Source organism: Pocillopora verrucosa, chromosome 14 (assembly GCF_036669915.1).
Source record: "Pocillopora verrucosa isolate sample1 chromosome 14, ASM3666991v2, whole genome shotgun sequence".
NCBI classification, from domain to species: Eukaryota; Metazoa; Cnidaria; class Anthozoa; order Scleractinia; family Pocilloporidae; genus Pocillopora; species Pocillopora verrucosa.
The window spans coordinates 17,351,331-17,370,415 of NC_089325.1; the positions used below are offsets into that span (position 1 = coordinate 17,351,331).

The 19,085-nt window shown below is 40.5% G+C and overlaps 1 pseudogene; it reads left to right on the forward strand.

Annotated features, from left to right (window-relative positions):
• The first annotated feature begins 15,007 nt into the window (after positions 1-15,007).
• LOC131796162 (uncharacterized) lies at positions 15,008-16,014 on the forward strand (annotated as a pseudogene).
• Positions 16,015-19,085: the final 3,071 nt, after the last annotated feature.

A 19,085-nucleotide genomic window follows, 5' to 3' on the forward strand; every position in this document is an offset into this window, starting at 1 on the left:
CTCGAGGCCCTTGAAAATCCAGGGGAGACGATGATTTTTAAGTCCCGTTGTACTCATAACCACAGCAGGTCTCCAAGATGAGCAGCCACTGATTGATAGAACAATGCAGGTAAGGGAAGTCGGCAAAATGGATCTGTAACTTTGGGAAAGGATTGGCTCTAAGTGCTGGGTCTCTTGGGCTGAGACTTGAAGTGGTTGGATCCAGCCTGGACTGGCTGTGGTCAAGGAGAGCAGGGGGTTTTCTCTCTCTCTCTCCGAGGTTGCGGTGGGACAGAGAAGGAATCAGCAGTGGACTGGCCCAGCTGTGACTCTCGGTTCAAATCGGGAGGCGACAAATGGCGAACTTGGAACTGGCATGACTAGGGGAATCCAGCTGTTTAATTAAAACAAAGCATTGCAACGGCTAGAAATGGTGTTGATGCAATGTGATTTCTGCCCAGTGCTCTGAATGTCAAAGTGAAGAAATTCAACCAAGCACGGGTAAACGGCAGGAGTAACTATTACTCTCTTAAGGTAGCCAAATGCCTTGTCATCTAATTAGTGATGTGCATGAATGGATGAAAGAGATTCCCACTGTCTCTATCTACTATCTAGCAAAACTGCAGCAAAGGGAACGGACTTTGCCAAATCATCAGGGGGGAAAGAAGACACTGTTAAACTTGACTCTAGTCGGACCTTGTGAAAAGACATGAGAGGTGTAGAATAAGTGGGAGCAGCTCGCTGTGCTGGTGAAATACCACTACTCTGATAGTTTTTTTACTTATTGGAGGGAGTGGAGGCAAACTGCAAGGTTCACTTTCTGGAGTTAAGGCTCACTTTCTGGAGTTAAGGCTCACTTTCTGGAGTTAAGGCTCACTTTCTGGAGTTAAGGCTCTGTTTTAAACAACTGCTGTAGATCACCTTGACTTGAAAAGCGAGGTGCAAGTGTCCAAATGGTCACGATTTCAAAACCGAAAAACCTAGACTTGTTTCTTGATATTTCATGCAAACTAAGTGTTACACTCATTGTCAAGCCAACTGTTCTCAACGTTAGGAGTCATGCAGCCAAGACTGAAAAAAATCAGAACTAAACAGAGAAAGGTTGCCTTCATAAAACGAAAAAAAGCCTTGCATCTTCCTTAATGTTTTTTGCTGAAAAGTTTTCGCAAAGTCAGTGTTCAATTTGCCCTGTAGGCAGTCACTGTCACAACACAAGATCAAGACGATGTGAAGGTTCAACACGCATCTGTAACTTTCAAAGACAATTTGAAATCCGTAACTTTTAGAGACAAGTTCAAATCTGTAACTTTCAGAGATGAGTTCAAATCTGTAACTTTCAGAGATGATTTCAAATCCGTAACTTTGAAAAATGACCTTTCAAAGACAAGCAAGGAGAACACACTTACTTCTTCTCGGCAGCCTCCTCTTTTTTTTTCTTCTCTTTGCCTTTGTCCTTTTTGGACACCTTTTCTTTGTTCTTTTTGGAACTGATGGCTTTGGCAGTGGTTGCCCTAGTGCCAGCCTTGTTTTTTGGTGCTACTGCTGATACTTTGGAGGTGCCAGTGGCTGCAGTGGGCACTGGCACTGGAGCTTCTTTGCTGATGCTGCTACTCTTGCTTTTTCCTTGGTCGTGTTCTTGCACTGTTGCTCGTCCTCTTCACTTGTGCTGTCAGAAGAGCTGGATATTGGTGTGGTTGCAGCTGCTTTGGCTCTTTGGGTCTCTTTGTGTAAAGACTTGATGATCGCTGTCATCCTCATCGTCATCCTCAAAGCTCGGCAGACTGACAGCTTTCTTGCGGGGGCAAGAGCCACCATTTTGGTGTTGGCGCTGTCCATTGGCATGGGGCCCAGCAATGGGCATGTCCTGACTGCAATTCTCATCCCAAGTGTTTCATTGCTGTCACTGCCTTCCAGGCCCTGACCTTGTGAACTCCTCGTTGTTATCTACATCCCAGACTGATTTCCGTCTGGGGTTGTTTCTCCTTCTCTTTGTTATGGAATCAAGGATGTAATTCCTCATGGCTCTTGGACTAGGGTCTTCCTTGAACACCTGATGTTGGGGTTCTCTGCTGACTTTGTCAGCAAAGTTCACCACATTTCTCATCAGGGTTTGGATGGCTTGGACCTGGGTGCTTACCATCATAAGTGGGCCAGCAGCGTTGAACCTGTCAATTATGCTTTGTTGTAATTCTGTATTTTCATTGAGGTTCCTCAATAGACTGACCACATCCTCCCTGCTGGGGGGTGTCTGGTCACCCTTGTCCTTATTGTCCAACCTAGCCAAGGCAGGAAGGAGGTGGTCAAATGAGGACAACAGATCATCCACAAATTGCTCACTGAAGATTGTGCCATGGAACTGCCTTATTAAAGGCATATTGTCCTGTATCGTCATGGTGAGTTCTGAAATTGCGATGTTGGGCTGTGACAACCACTTGCAGTTCCAACTATGGAGCCTGTTAAGGACGGCATCATCCGTTGGGTCCTGAAATGCTGGGCCATACTTTAGGGGAAATCTCCTTGGGAAATGTCAGTTGTAGCCGGTTTTTCTACTGGTTCCCTGACAAGGAGAATGCATCTGCAGAAGAAAACATTATTTCAGTCTCTTCTTTACAAAGGATCTAGAGACCAAATGTAGAGGACTTCAAAGAAAGAAGGAATATTCATTGCTAAAACTCGAGACTTGAGAGTCAAGCTTAGCACATGAACAGTTCTCTTTGTGTTTGTGCGGCATCCTGTGGCTTGCATGCAAGAGAAAGCAAAGAGGGCACCATTGAAGACATGCCACGCAAAGAGACAAAATGAATGTTTGTTGCTGAAACTTGAGACTTGAAACTTGAGCTTAGCACATGTACAGTTCCCTTAGCATTTGTGCAGCATCCTGAGGCTTGCATGCGAGGGAAGGAGAAGAGGGCACCATTGAAGACATGCGATGGGACAAGACAAAACGAATCTTCATTGCTGAAACTCCAGACTTGAAACTCGAGCTTAGAACATGTACAGTTCCCTTAGCATTTGTGGAGCATCCTGTGGCTTGCATGTGAGGGAAGAAGGAGAGGACACCAACGTGAGAGAGAGAGAGAGAGAGAGAGAGAATACAGTGAGCGGTAGTGAGTTTAACTTGCACAGCCCACAGGCATCAATGGATGGATGCCTTTATTTAAAAATAAAAATAAACCTCAGGGTAGCCCCGTCAGACGCCCTAAAGAGCCATCTGCTATCAATGGGAGCCTTGAGTATAAACTGAATAAAATACATTACAATTTCATGTGAAATACAAACACGAAGATATAAAACACATTTATAAGGCTTTAGATTTCTAATTTTAAAATTATGTATATAAAAATTACTCTACTTTGATGAATTATAAACTATGGATCCATAGTAATAAAACAATCATTTTGCAATTTCTGTCCGTACTGAAGGTAGATGGATTAAATTTTTTTGGCGAGTATCACAGCTATCTAAATGCTTATTGAAAGTAAAATAGTTCTTAAAAAACTGGACATTGCCCATTTATACATTTGTTCACTAAACTCAAAGTGTGCTTGGATTGCTTATAGGCTGAAGTTGTCAAATTCAGTTTTTCGATCGCATCCTCGCTACTTGAAGCTCTGCATACATCCTTCCTGCTCATCTCTGTAAGGGCCCTAAAGCATTCTTATTTACTTGTCCACAGCATCCCCATACTGTCACAATATTCAATAATTGGTCTTATCATGGAAGTATAAATAATCTTCACACTATGCCAAGTAATGCAGTAGCGAATTTGGGCAAGCATTCCAACCCTTTTACCAGCTTTAGCTAGGATGAATTTAACGTGATCGTTCCAACTGAGACATTCATCAAACACCACACTAAGATACTTGAACTGAGACACATGCTTGATAGAAGTGCCATTTACACTAACTGTAAAAGAATCTATATTAGACAGGCGAGGTGAAGTGCCAAATACCATAGCTTCAGTTTTGTAAACATTCAAAAACAAACTGTTCTGACAAAGCCAACACTTGATTGCTTTAAGTTCTTCCTTCAATCTTTCTTGTAATGCATCAACTTTGGAGGCGGCATAAAACAAAATGGTGTCATAAGTAAGTAAGTAACTTTATTTAACCACATATTGCATATGAGCGAATAGCTCGTTTAAATGCAAATGTGCCATGTGTCTCTTCCACCCATCCCACCCCAGGGGAGGACATCAACCGCACAGTAATCTCGTGCGTGGGAAATTAACCTTTCCTACCCCAACCATGCAGGAGACGGGGCCTACGGTTTTATGTCCTATCTGAGAAGACGAAGCAATGTGAGTGAAGCATCTTGCTTAAGGACACAACGTCATGCCCAGCCAGGACTTGAACCCGGGCTGTCGGACCCAGAGTCCAACACACTGACCACTGGACTACTCACGCCTACACTCATCCGCTTACATAAGCATACTGCAGCGATTCACAACATTGGGAAGATCATTTGCATGAAGTATAAATAGTGAAGGTCCCAAAATGGATCCTTGCAGGACTCCAATGGAAATGGGCTCTGGGTCAGATGATACACCCTGGAAGTCCAAAACCTGAGTTCGATCATGGATCTTTAAACCATGCAAGCTCTTTATCTAATACACCCATATAAGATAGCTTTTGTAGTAATAAGTTATGATTAACCGTATCAAAGACTTTTTGAAACTCAATGAAAACTGCACCTGTTAGCATCCCTTGATCCATGTTCCTTCTAATAGTGTCTGCAAGTGAAAGAGCAGCAAATTCGGTGGAATGACATTTTCAAAAACCACATTGAAATGGACTCAAAATATTATGTTCACGCAGATACTGATAAAGCTGATGATGAACAGCCTGCTCCAGTAATTTTGAGACAGTGGGTAGAATTGAGATGGGACGATAGTTATCCATTTCCACTACTTTGCCCTACTTAAAGAGAGGAGAAACTCTTGCAGACTTGAAATCCAATGGAACACGTCCAGATTTTAAAGAGCAATTAATTATCTCTGCCAAGGGTTTAGCCACAATATCAATCAAGAGACAAGCAGGAATATTGTCCAGTCCAATCACTTTTCCGGTTTTCAAACCACATAATTGAGCTTTGACAAAATCCTCCAAGACAACCTCAAATTTAAATGCTGGATGCTGTACAATTATATGATGGATGTTCTGGGACCCAGTTGAAGACGAGGATGCAGATGGTAAGCATTCCAAGAGCCGAGTAGTTGCACTGATGAAAAACTTATTAAATGCACTTGCAATAGCCTTTTTATCGGAGGTTATTGACTGTCCACTGTTTATTTTTGGCAAAACAGCTGTTTTCTCGCCAGGTAATATTTTCTTTATTGTTTTCCAGAAAGCTTTATGATCTTTGCCACAGTCTTTAACAAGACAATAGTGATACGAAGCGTTGGCTTTCCTTATACTGTTAGAAACTTTATTTGTGCAGCACCGATAATTAGCCCAGTCCTTAGAGTTATTCATCTTCCTTGGTCTCTTGAGAAGAAAATTACATCTGCGCATATTGATTTTAATGTTTTTACTTAGCCACAGACACATGTCTACACCTTGCACACGCTTATGAAGGAATGGAGCATGCTTGTTGGCTGCAAAGACAAAAGATGTTTTAAAATGGTCCCAAGGCTCATCCACACTTGCAGTTTGTTCATCAATAGAGTTGAAATTCCAATCAATACCAGCCAAGTTCCCTACGGAATTCACTTGTAATTTGCATAGTTCTTAAATGTTTTCATTTGAGCAGGAGCTTTTTGCAAATATAATTTTTGAATACAAGAGACTAACTCATGGTCACTCAAATGCAAAGAGACAACTCTGAAATTGCTTATATTTTGTGGACAGTTGGTCGCAATAAGATCTATCAAAGAAGCAAAGTCTTTAACCATCCTTGCAGGACTAGCGATTAGTTGTTTAAAACTCATACTTTTGAACAAAGATTTGAGTTGTTTACTGTCAGGACTGTTACACTTGGATGACATAAAGCAGCAATTAAAGTCGCCAGTAAGAATTGTTTCTTTTCCTTGGACCGCAGCACAAGCCAAAATAATGTCCAGTTTAGTCATAAATTGGTTGTCATAATATTGTGAAGAACTATCAGGTCCGCAGAAAGTTCCAAGAAGAAAATTTCTCGACTTTGTGACAACAATTTCAAGCCAAAGGCCTTCAACTGAGTCAATTTCTAGATCATCCCTTCTGGTGACCAAAATATCATCACGAACATAAGCCACTATGCCGCCATTTCTATCATCCCTGTCCTTCCTAAATAGCTTGTAGCCAGGAATGCCAAGCTCACCATCGCTCAAATCCTGCTTTGCCCAGGTTTCTGATAGAGTTCAAGTCTGTAATCCATTCTTCAAATCATTGCGCAATCAAATGCATAGCTGATCCACTTTACAAGAAAGGTTTTGGATGTTCTGATGAGCCATTTTTAGGCCCCGTAGTTTGATAGACTCCTGCAGTTCAGATATGCCGCTATAAATAGCCACTGGACCTGGATGTGTTTCAATATCCCCACAGAGGAGTAAGAGGCCAACAATAAATCCGTAGATAAATAAATGTAGCGGTAAAGTCACACCTTGGACAATAACCAAAATAATCTTGACCAGTAGAAGGCGAAACCAAAGAAAGTGGTTTACAAAATTTCCAAAGGTGAATCAAGTAATCCCTACGGCTGCAGATTACTGGGTCTTGAGAACCAATAGGGAGCAAGGCATTATCTGAGTGGTGTCCATGGGCTGCAGGACTTACAGGTCTGCCTTCTTGTAGACCCGGGAGAGGGCGATGTAAGCCAGGCTGGTGGGCACAGTGGGTTAGTCGAGCCAGAGCAACAGGTGTTTCAGGTTCTGCCCCTGTAATTTGCAGATCGTTCTGGCATAGGCCAGCATGAAGGGGTAGGTTGTCATGTCGCCCTCTCCATCCACGGCATGGGTCACAGGAGGAATGAAGGTGCGTTCATTGTCTGGGAACTCTACGACCAGCATTGTTCCATGGCCATGGACGAGGCTCACATCCTTTCCTTTGACAATCCTGCAGCCCTTGTTGTGGTTTTCCGTGATGATGATGCTCATTCCTCTGTATGACAGGATGGGTTGACCATTGGCCACAGTGGCACAGGGGACGGTGCTCAGAGGTTGTTGGCTGTGGAAGAGCTTGCTCACCACTATGTTGTTGATGCGCTGGGTTGTGGCATGAGACGCCGTCATGATGGATGTTTGTGCCCGAAGGCTGAAGGCCGTGAATATCTCCTTGTCTTCCAGGGGACAAGCTGTGCAAAGGACGACCGCCTCCTGGAACTTGTCCAGTTGAGCCTGAGTGGGCTGCATGTAGCGCACGAGATCCAGGAAGTGGCCATAGTCCGGGTCCAGCACTCTGAACTGCTGATACAGTGCGTGCTTGATCGAGTTGTTGCATTGAACGTGCCATCGCTCAGGATAGAGATGGTGTTGTGCACTTTGCCACCTACAGTCTGAAGGGGGTGCTGTTGGCAATTGTCTCCAGCCACCAGAATGCTGGGACAGTTGTTGAGGTGTTTCAGAGTGCTTGCCACCAAGGAGAAGGTACGAGGGGAGATGAGGAGGTCATCCAGGACGACCAGGTCGTACCCCTTCAAGGCAAAGTTGACATCTGCTGCCTGCTCTGGGTCCACCAGAATGAGGAAAGCTGTGTGGATCATCTCAGCATGTCAATTCGGGCCAAAGATGACTCTGTAGCCCTGTGCCAGGAGCGCCACAGGGGCTACCAGAAGTAGTTTGAACTCCTGCATGATGGCGTAATGGATGGCCCATCATTGATTCGATAATTTCTCTTTATTTATCCATAAATATACCTAAACTCTGTTTGCATTTTCTCCTACATCTGGCTCCTACAACAGAGTATCTGTAGAGCCTGAAGGGTGTTCATCGACTTCACACCAGCCACCACTATCATCTTCTATACTCCCTTCATTATCAACATCAGCAGTCGAAATACTGTCTTGCAAATCCTTTGTTTTGTCTTTTGTAACAGTTTCAGCATGTAAATTAGCACTTAATGATGTTACATGGTTTTGAACAAACTCAGGCCAATCTTCATTGCCACTTCATTGTAAACTTATGTCATCTAGCCATGAATTTTGCACCTCTATGCCTTGACGTTTTTTAATAAATCACTTGTGCCTACGAGGTATTTGACTGCGTCTAACACTTTCTTTGGTCTTACATTCTGAAACTGATAATGGTGCTTATAGCTGAGATGTCTTTCAAGTTTAATTGGAATTGTCTGTGATTCATTCTTGAGTCTTGGCAGGCAGTGCACAGTTGAATTTACATCACTTGGTATATTAACAATGTTGCCATCAATAGTCAACTGGCCCCCTCTTGGTAGTTTACGGATGTGCATAAAAGGGATGTGAGGTGATACTAGTCGTTCTTCTAATGGTGTCAAATTTAACAATTCAAGCTTCATAGGAAAACTCATTTTATTGGCTTAAAAGCAGCTAGGTAACTTCCCTTTGTTTAGATTTAAGTCACAAGTTGTGCAAATCCATTCAGTATTATCTACACTTTTCAACCACACAAGACTTTAAAAGATCTTGAGAACATACTTTGTACTTGGTGACATCACATTTCACTACTGAGGACTTGTACCACAACTGGTCACAGATATATTCTGGGCCACATTTAATGTGATTGTGAAACAAATTGATCATAGAAATTACATTGTGCTCATTTTTCTGAGCTTTTAAGTCATAACTATCAGTTGTTGGTCGTGATATAGTTTGTGCATTTTGATATTGCGTTTTAGCACATTGTGCAATTCGATGAACACTCATAACTGTTTTCTTAACTTTAACATAGTTTCTCTTTATTTGGCTCATGGGTTCTGAGTTTTTTACTTTTCTTTTCTTGAAACTCTGGTTATTGATTTTTTTCTATATTCTGGATTCTCTGCTTTCCTTTCATGAGAGACCTTTAAGCAATTTCTTTTATGTGTTCTGGATTCTATACTTTGTGTTTTCTCTTAGACTGTTTGTCAATTTCTCTTACTTGTTCAAGGCTTGTCATTTTTCTTTTAGTGACAGCTTTTTTCTTTTTCTCCTTAATTTTTTCAATGTTGTATCTTTGCATAGAATAAATGTTTTCTCTTTTTTTCTATATTCTGCATCACCTCTTTTCTTTTTCATGTATTCTTTTTTGCACGCTCTGCGTTCCTTTTCATCGATTAGTTTGTTTTCAATTAAAGTCTGACCTTGACCTCTTCTTTTTGACTTGGGTAAATCAGAACTACTATTTTCTACTGTAGACATGTCACGAGTTTCACGTATATGTGCAATGTAAATTTTTGTGCATCCACTTGTCACATTTGTTGGTTGAACAATAGTCACAGGATTAAAAGTTTCATTTGATTCAGCAATATGAATTGATAAGTTGAGACAGTCGGTCACTGCTTGAATTATAATTGCATCAGCCCATGTTCCCTGACATGACATGTTACTCAAATTGCTTGCCAGGAATGCTTAGTATTACTCTCTATAAACTGTTCTGGGTTATGCATTAGATACTGAATGCCAAGATTACGGACATGTAAGTGGTTATCAGGATTGCCATTGAGTTTATCTGATACTGCTCGAAAAAAGCAGTCACCATCTCCCCAAACATCAAGTGCAATTCTATTGAATTCAGACAACCTTGTTTCTAGCAGGGGAATGGAGTTGGAAGCTGAGGCACCTTGTGTTGCTTATTGTGTATTTGTGCTGCATTTATTTGCATCACCAAGAATGCTATTGTCTTTCGCGACATGTACTTGCAGTGCCCATGTAATCAGCGGGCAGCATAATAATTTGCATATCTTGAACTATTCGGTTGTGATTGGTCAGCAGATAAAGCTTTGAGAATACAAGAGTCTCTTGGCAAATTTCAGCTGCTGTCAATCAAACAGTTGGATGCATAAGTAAATCCAAAGGTGACATAAAGTGAACAATAGGAGTAATTAACAATAGCCACGCTCTTAACGAAGCATTTAGCAAATTTTTTAGCAGGGAATTCTTAAACAGACTGACAGACTCATGTTGGTCAAAATGTTATCGGAATTATAGAAATTAGTATCGTGAAAATAGAAAATAGAAAATTAGGAAAGTAGTATCATAAAGAATAGGCGGTTTAAAAAGTGTAACTTGTGATCAGGTTGTTGTGGACTGAAAACAAAAAAAGGCCTGATCGAAGGTTATAAAAAGCGCTGCTCTGAAAGCCAGCTAACTTATGGTTAAGTGAAATTTTAGTTTCATTTAATCTTTGTCTTAAATGTGGTGTTGGTGCGCCCCGTATTAAAGAGAATAAGTAGCGCGAATAAATGGCCTAACCTCAGTTTTTTAGCGAGCTTGATGTGTGGGTCACTCGCTTTTACTTGACACTTGCGTTGTCATACGCGACTGAAAAATTTTGATGGTTGAACAGGGCTTTTATTCCTTGTTTATCCATCAAAAAGAAGAGTTACGTAATGGAAAAAACAACAGCAACAACGATTGCAAAAGAGCCTATGGTGGAACTCCGTTAATACGGCCACCTGCGGGCCATGGAAATTTATCTGTATTGATGGGAATAAAGCATATTACTCCCTTGTACTTCACACTTGCGCTCTTTGACTCCACCGATTAATGCAGTCTGACCAAACGGAAGAAAAAGCAAGCAAACTAACTAACAAATGGCCACCTCGAACAGGTTGATGGCCGAGGGAACAGTTACATAATTATTCATATTTGGATCCGTTTTGATTAATCAAAACATATAAATAGTACAGTTGCTAAAACTTATTTGCAACAACATGTCGAAGTGTGCGAGACATCAGCCAGGCTTTTACGCAACATTATTGAATGATGTCTGCCATTGTGGCTTTAATTCGAAATACCGACCGAAGGTAAAACCTACTGTTGTGGGCGTTTATGAAGTCGATCGTATTGTAGCAAAACGAGTTCAAGGAGGCAGAACAGAGTACTTTATCCAATGGCAAAGCTACTCCCCTACTGAAAACACGTGGGAACCAGCCAAGCATTTGCCCAAATAACTCATCACTGCCTTCGAGAACAGATGTGTTGATCCATTTTGCACTGATGAATGCTGAGGGAGACTAGCTCTTTTATTTGAGAAAGGTTAAAAATCGCCTCTGGCATGCAACGAAACTATCATGATGAGGCACAATGTAGTTTGAGCGCTCTTCCCTGGTTTACTGTCAGACCTCCGTGGGTCTCCGTATCTCGCCAGTGAAGAGGAACTGATAGCAGCGGGCCTTGGTCCTTATCTGAATAAGTGTTTAACAGTAACAGGTGGTGGATGTCGCATTGACGCTTCAGTCAACTTGAAGCTGCTTCTTGGCAAGTCGCTTCCTTCATAGATAAATAAGGCTGCAAAACAGCCCCCCACCTGGTAGAAAAAGTTCAAATCAAGTTTACAAAGAGTTATTTTGCTGGCATCCTGCTTTTATAAAAACGGCTTCTTTAGAAGCCACCAAATGGAATAAAAGTTTATGAGCAACAGTGGTATTCATTCATAGCTACACAGTTACTTATTGATTAGTTGAGAAAGCTTTTCCAGGTAACAAATTTATTCAATTTTTACAAAAATATCATTGTAGTCGTAGCTCCCATGATTATTCACAATGACTGTGAACCTACGGAAAAAAAGACATTGGTTTTAATTTTTAACAGTCCAATTGCTTTTCTCCGAATAAATTTTTCTGATGTTGCAGGCATATTGGTCAGAAAGTAGACCTAAGTGAAAAATTACTAACATCATGCCGCAACCTCGGGCTCAATTACAGACCCTGGAGAGCGGTGCAGATTGATGGGATCGCATTATCATTCATTTTGCATGAAATACGTTTTTAACAAATACTTAACACAAAATAGTCATTTATCTGTATCATAGTTCTCCAGAATTTCCTGGATGGCTGGCTGAAAGGCCACAAGCTGGAGTGCCAACATCACCATAGAGTCCCTGTTAAAAGTTGACAGTTCCGGAAATGACCACTAGAACAATGAACTTCAATTTTTTTTCTTTGAAGAGCATAAAATGAATCCACAAGATACCAACCATCTCACAAGGAGATCCATCTGCTGGATGACCTAAAGTCGGGGGAGATTAAAAAGATTTAGTCTAAATTCACGCCAGTTGTGAGTTTCAAAATGTGATGTGTGAGATTTCTCTGTTTGAGAAATTGCTGTGAAAATAATGATTTATTAGCCATATTTTATCCATATTTATTAAAATGGATATGAATAAATTCTACTTGCATCGTTTGACTGGGCCAGGTGCCCTTCCAGGTATGCAGCCAGCTCCTCCAGAAAGTTGGGAACTTGGCCATCAGTGAATGTGAGCTACAAAATGAAATGTTTGGTGATCTCGAAAAATTGTTCTATGTTCCAAGCTGAGCTCAAGAATATGGTGTAGTTGCCAAGAGTCCAAATTAGGAAATAAATAATTTTTTGCCGTTATTGAGTGATCTTGAGGTGACGTGTCTCACAGCTCTCACTCAATGCGCAAAACAAAGGGACTCAGAGGTTATGAAGACTAACAGAAATACCTCCGCTGAGTGGTTGTTCGCTAAGATTGTCTCTGCGCGCTCATTTTACGTCAGAAAGAAAATGGCAGTGGAAAACCGTGGAAATTCTCAACATTTGGAAAGACCCGGGAAAAAGGTACATCTTATCATAATGATGATATGGCCTGTTAACTCAGGAATGCCTTACAAGCCCATCTAAATATTTAAATTCTCATTTTGTTTTTCTGTAGTGAAAAAAATGCTTTTAATACTTGTTAAGGACGGTCATCAGGTGTTTTATATTAAATCTGGGCTTAAGATAACTTGGATTCTCGTCAATTTACATGGTGCCTTTTTGCTAACTATAAAATTGGAATCGAGAGAAAAGGGAATAAAAAATCTTTATTATAGGGGTGTTTCACCCACCACCCATTATATTAAGTCTTCTTAACTGTATGCAAAATGTTCAGTTTAGTGTTAACTAATACAGATTAGTCATCTAAAGTTTGTATGCGGTGTGTTAGTTCTGTGTAGTAAAAATTGGTGATTGGTGAACATGAAAGATAAGTCTACATACGTACGGTTTTCACCTGGAGTTAAAATTAAAGAAACTAGAAAAACATTAGCCCAGAAACTAATTTGGCCATTCAGAATTCAAATGCTACTGTTCAAGCTGGTGTCTACCTTGGTTTAACTTACATGTAATCCAGCACACTTACTAACAATGTTCTATTATTTTCGTACCTTCCTTTTTATTTGGTAATTCTTGGTTCTTGCCAATTAGCTCTTCATTTTCCTTTTTCTGCTGATGGATGATGTCCCCAGGCATATGGGTGATCTCATCTGGGTGAAGAGCAACTTGACACCAGTACTGAGTATTGCTTTTAAGAAGTCTACTCTTCTGTAGACGGCCATCCCAACTTGAGAGCGAGCAGACGACGATAATCTGTAGCCAACTTTAACCAAGCTGGCCTGTAGGCTATTGAAAACTAGGCAGTGGCTATGAAGCTTCCTCCATTGCCAGAGGCCCTCTCCAGTGAGTTGAAGAGAAAAAAATGGGTTGTTGCTACCCATCAATGGTGCACAGATATTTATGAAAGCAGGATTGATCAGGGATTCTATGAGCTCTGATGAGAGCTCCTGATCAATATGCTGCATTTCTTGTACGGAACACACGGCTGAAATTATGAGACTCTTGAAACTTAGGTTGTTTTAGTGATTGAAGAAGACTTATGATTAAAGCAGCTTTTTTCCTGAAGTCAATTGTTTCAAGGGAACAATAGTTGTGACATTAGAGCCAATTAGACAGCAGTTGCCAACAGTTACGCATCTGAATTCATTACATTTGTCTGAAAAAAAGACTTTTCTTTAATAATCAGTCCTGGATATGTTGCTGAATCCTGGGCGATGTGATGGCGTAGGGTTCTCTTCAACATCACCACTTAAAAAGATTATTCTATGAGGTAGATGGTGGGTTTGCAGCTGATGATGTTTAAATTTCTTTAACATTCTTGCATCAATGTACATGACAAACGATGAAGACTTATTATGCATTCCATACTTTGTGTCCATAAAAACAGATCACACAGCGGTCATTTTACCATCAGGAATGAAATTAAAGCCGATCAGACAAAATGTTTGCATTAGGGATTGTAGAAGACACCGTAAAGAGGGATTGTACCTAAAACTAGTAAGTGAGAATTGGGACAGTGCCTTAAACTTAAATGATGTCGAGGAGGCAGTGAATAATTTGGAAGCAAAAATTAAACACCACATGGATGAGTGTATGCCGTTGTGGTCAGTACACATGTCATCGCGTGATCGGGTGTGAATGACACCCTTAGTAAAATCGTTAATGAGGGCAAAGTCAAGAATAGCTCCAAGCAATAAATATCGGCTGGCTGAGGTTAACAGGAAAATAAGCGAATTGATTAGTAAGAACTGAAGAACACTTGCAAAGGCACCTGTCGGATCCAGAGAATGGTGGAAGCACGTAGATAACTTGTCCCAACAACGCAGCATTTCTGCTAACATGACATTGGACACTAAATCACTGGAGAAGCTAAACGACTACTTCGCCGATTTGTGCACTGATGACGCATATATGAAGCCTGTACCAGCTATTGTGGATAAGAGCTTAGAAGCCCCTCAGATATCAGAAAGACACGTGTGGAATTGCTTACAACATCTGAAGAAAACCGCTATGGGACCAGATCTCATTCCCTTTTGGATTTGGAGGGATCACACTGAGATCTTCACAAGTGTCATTCATAAGATCTGGAATGTTTCCCTGAAAACTGGCAAGTGGTCCTCTTGTGGAAAAGGGTCCATGTGACGCCCCTCCCTAAGGGCAAGCAGGACTTCAGAGGAATTAAGATCACGCCTGTAATTGCATGCGTGTTCGAGAAATCTGTGTATAACACTCATGCACGAGACATTGTCAAACGCATCTGAGTTCAACACAGTTTGCTTATATGACAAGGGGGAGTTGCACTGATGCGCTCTTGAGCATGCAGCATACCATCTACAGCTATTTAGACGAGCAATACTGCAAAGCCGTCCAAGTATTTGCAATGGATTTTAGTAAAGCATTTGACTGTGTTGATCATGAACTCCTGTCATCTAAGCTTAGGCAGTTGCCATTAAATCCCCTTATTGTGAACTGGTATTTAGGCTTTCTCGAGAAACGCCAGCAGCGAGTAGTTTATAATGGTTTTGAGGGACAGTGGCGTGAGGTTATGGGGGTGCGACACAAGGTAGAGTCAGTGGGCCATATCTTTTTAACGTGTTAATTAATGACTTGGAGATCAATCTGGAAGGTCGCCCAGTCTTGTTTAAATATGCTGATGATTCTACAATTATCGTCCCTTTTTGGGGAAACAGCCAGTGTCGCACTGACTTGGTGGATCAGTTTCTTAACTGGTCCAGCTGCAATCGTATGACATGCAATCCAGCAAAATGCAAGGAGATTATTTTCCATAAGAAAGGTTTCAGTCAGGACATCGCGCCAGTTAGTAATATACTGCAGTGCGCAGAGTTATCCATATTAGGTGTTACCTTCCAACAAAATTGTGAATACAGTAGTCACGTGCGTGCGAAATTAATTAAGGCGAACAAGTCATTATTCGTATCAGGATCTTTACGTAAGGAAGGAATGTCCCAGAAGGAAGTAGATCACCTTTTTAACGCAATAGTTTTGCCAAATTTTTCTTATGCTCTGCCGGTTTATGGTGCCTCAGATTCCGACCTTTCTGTAATACAGAAATTTTTAGACCGGTATATGAAAAGAAAGTTTATGTCCAAGAATGTAAATATCAGAGATTTGCGAGAGAAGGCAGACAAGACACTCTACAAAAAAAGATTGAATGACCCCGAATGCCGGTTCTTCCAGTTTTTACCTAAGGAAAAGAACATGAGGTACAATCTTAGAAATACGTCAGTCTCTGTCCCTAGAATCTACACTGACAGGTTTAAGAACGTTCTTAGTAACAGAATAATTTTTAGATATGATATGTAAATAGCTTTTTTTTAGTTAATATTGTAACTTAGGATATGTGATTTTATCTTAAGAAATAACGATTGTTATTATTATTATTATATTATTATTATGCTTTAATGTTCTCAGCTGCACAAAACTGAGGTAGAACTTTTGCCTAACAAAAACAAAACTTTTTAGAGGATAATAAGCACTTTGATTTTGCCAGCCATTCTCTAAAGTAACAATGGTTTGCCTCAGACTGCACAAGTTTTAGCTAAGATGAACTTGGAATACATTTCTTAATGTATGATTTGGCAGCATCTCAAATTAATCTTGTCTTTCACAAAAATTTGATAGCTTTTCTGTAAGGAATTCTGGAAGGTTCTCTTTCACGTTTCTTCCTAGAATGCAACCTACTTGTAGAAAAAAAGCCTTGCCCTTGATAACCTACATGTCATTTTATCTGCATTGTAGTATGGTTGCTCACTGAATTATCGTTAGGTATTTTCAGTTATAGTTCCTAATCGGTAAATTGTGTTGAGCTCTTACCATGCTGATCATTCGGAGAGGTATTGGAATCAAATCTCTGAAATTGCTTAGCATAGATTTGCTCGGACATGTACTTAGCATGAATATTGTGTTCATATTTGACGTCGAGTTGCTGGTATTTGGCTTTCATTTGCTGGTATTTGGCTTTGTTTTATTGTAATTTTGCTTTCACATGCTGGTATTTGGCTTTCATTTGCTCATACTTGGCTTTCATATGCTGGTATTTTGTTTTCTCGCTTTCACATAACCCCAAGAAGCAGGGGATTTGACGAACACTCTGTACGTGTCCTCGCTTTTCGATTTACCCCAGCTAGTCAAGGGTGGTTGTGATGTTTCTATCATTGAACATACAAGGGGCTCATTGCCATGATGCAAGAATCCATTGTCCAAGAAAGCTGCAAACACACTATAAGCCTTCAAGCCTACACTACACAACATGGCAAATCCTGGGAATCAGTGTTTTATCAGGTGACCTTTACAAGTACTTCCCGAAGACAACCAAACAATTGATCTAAAGCTACCGCTGTTTTTTAAGCCTTATTTTGTATACTCATACTTATAATGAATTGCAAGCTGCAGTGAGCTTAGCCCCATGTAAAGCAGCAAACCTGAACAACGAGATTAAATAGATACATTATGAAGACTTACCTGTTGTGTTTTGTAGATTATGAAGAATGAATGATGAAAGACGCTTACCTCAAAACAAGCGATGCCAGTATATTTCCTAGGCTACATTCTGAAGCATTTACGCCAAAGATCTTCAGTGTGGACCTTTGCCTTTCTCCATATAATCCTTTAAAAATCTTGGCGTACATTTACCAAACCTTCGCCGTGACGTTTAAGTGGAATGCACCTTGCTATATTCACCAGGCTGGGTGGTTCACTAATGCTAACAGAATACATTATGAATCTAAAACTGTTGAGCGGTACATGCCTTTTAAATTATGATTGGTGACATCTTTGTTGTTTAGACATTTCAAACCCAATGCTACATCCTTGGAAATGGAGATAACTTGAGGGGTTATGAAACTGTCGCAATCAAAGCCCTCAAGAACAACAAGAAATTCTGTAAGGGAGCTAACTTTTCACTCAATACCGAGTGGTTGGAGATCAAAATATACATATCCGAGAATAAGGGCGAAGGGATGGTTGCAGATTCCCTTGAACTTCACAATGTCTGATCAAAAATCGTAATTTACCGGACTGTCCAGTGAATAGCACTATTCACCTTTTACGGAACAACTGAGGCCTGTTGTGTAGGTTGCTATACCTCTGATTAACATTTCATAACATGTTGGATAAGAAATATAGTGGAAATGCACATGTTACATCGATCTTGTCAATTAAAATGGTTTGTATCAAAATACAAAAAATAACCTGGACATAAACACACGTGTACAGGTGTGCTCACCTTACGTAATGTTATAAACTAAAAGGATTCAATCTACTCACTAGTAAAGTTCACTATCCGGAAGAGTTTCATGGCAGTGTTTACACAGTGGTAAAAATACAATGTTACAAAGCTAAACTACAACTTCATGTAAAATGAACAGCTGATTGCTTGGGATGGGCACAAAATAATCATAATAATACATTTGTGGTCTTTCAGTTCTTACCTGAGTTCATTGCTACGTTGAGCAGCTCTCCACTTCCAAGAGCATAAGCTCTCCAGGCAATGAGCTTTCCACTGGTAAAGCAGAAGTTATTTAGCTTGCTTATGCCTGCTATCTTGCACAGCTTGCCACTCACAGATTCTTCCAGAGAGTCTGTAACAGCCACTCTGACCCCTCCGACGCCGTCATGTGAGAGGAGTACATCTTTCATTTGGTGTGCATTTCTGACGTTCTTAACAAGTGGTACATCCATGTGTGGATTGCCAGGTTAGCACTTTTGTAGATGAAGAAAGCCTTGTTTTGGTTGTCTTTGGCTGAATTAAATTTCTTGCAACAGTTTCTCTATATCGCTTAGTGCAGATGCTAAACTTGTGCATTGATCATATTTTTGGTCATGAGTGTGACTGCATGACTGTCTCAGGTCTTCGGCTGATGAGTCACTCAGTGAAATGGGATGAATAGACAGTTGGCAAAAGTTTTAAGGGTATAGCCTTATATACGCTCTTATCTTTAATGTTGCAAGGGATGTTCCCTTGTATTTCTTACACTAGTGTCCCTTCGGTGAGACACGATATTAAATCTCTTGTGGCATATGCCCTCTACTGATAAACAAAACATATGCAACAGAGAACCACTTACTTCAATTTTATAAGCAAGCGCAAGACTAAATTTCCATTTTGAGTTTTATGGATGTGTGCACCCATACATGTGAACATCCTCCAGTCAGTGTACATGCTATTCTGGAAATGATGACTTCAAGCTCAAAGCAAACAAATATATCGAAAAGATTGAAATTTTAACAAAACAGGTACAGTCCCAAAATTAACCTTAGGACTGTTTGCGTCAAAGACTCGCGTATGGGTAACAAAAGGTAACAATATTCGATTGACTTGTGCTCCGTTAATTATCTTATTTGAGGCGAACGCGACTTACCGCACACAAACTCTC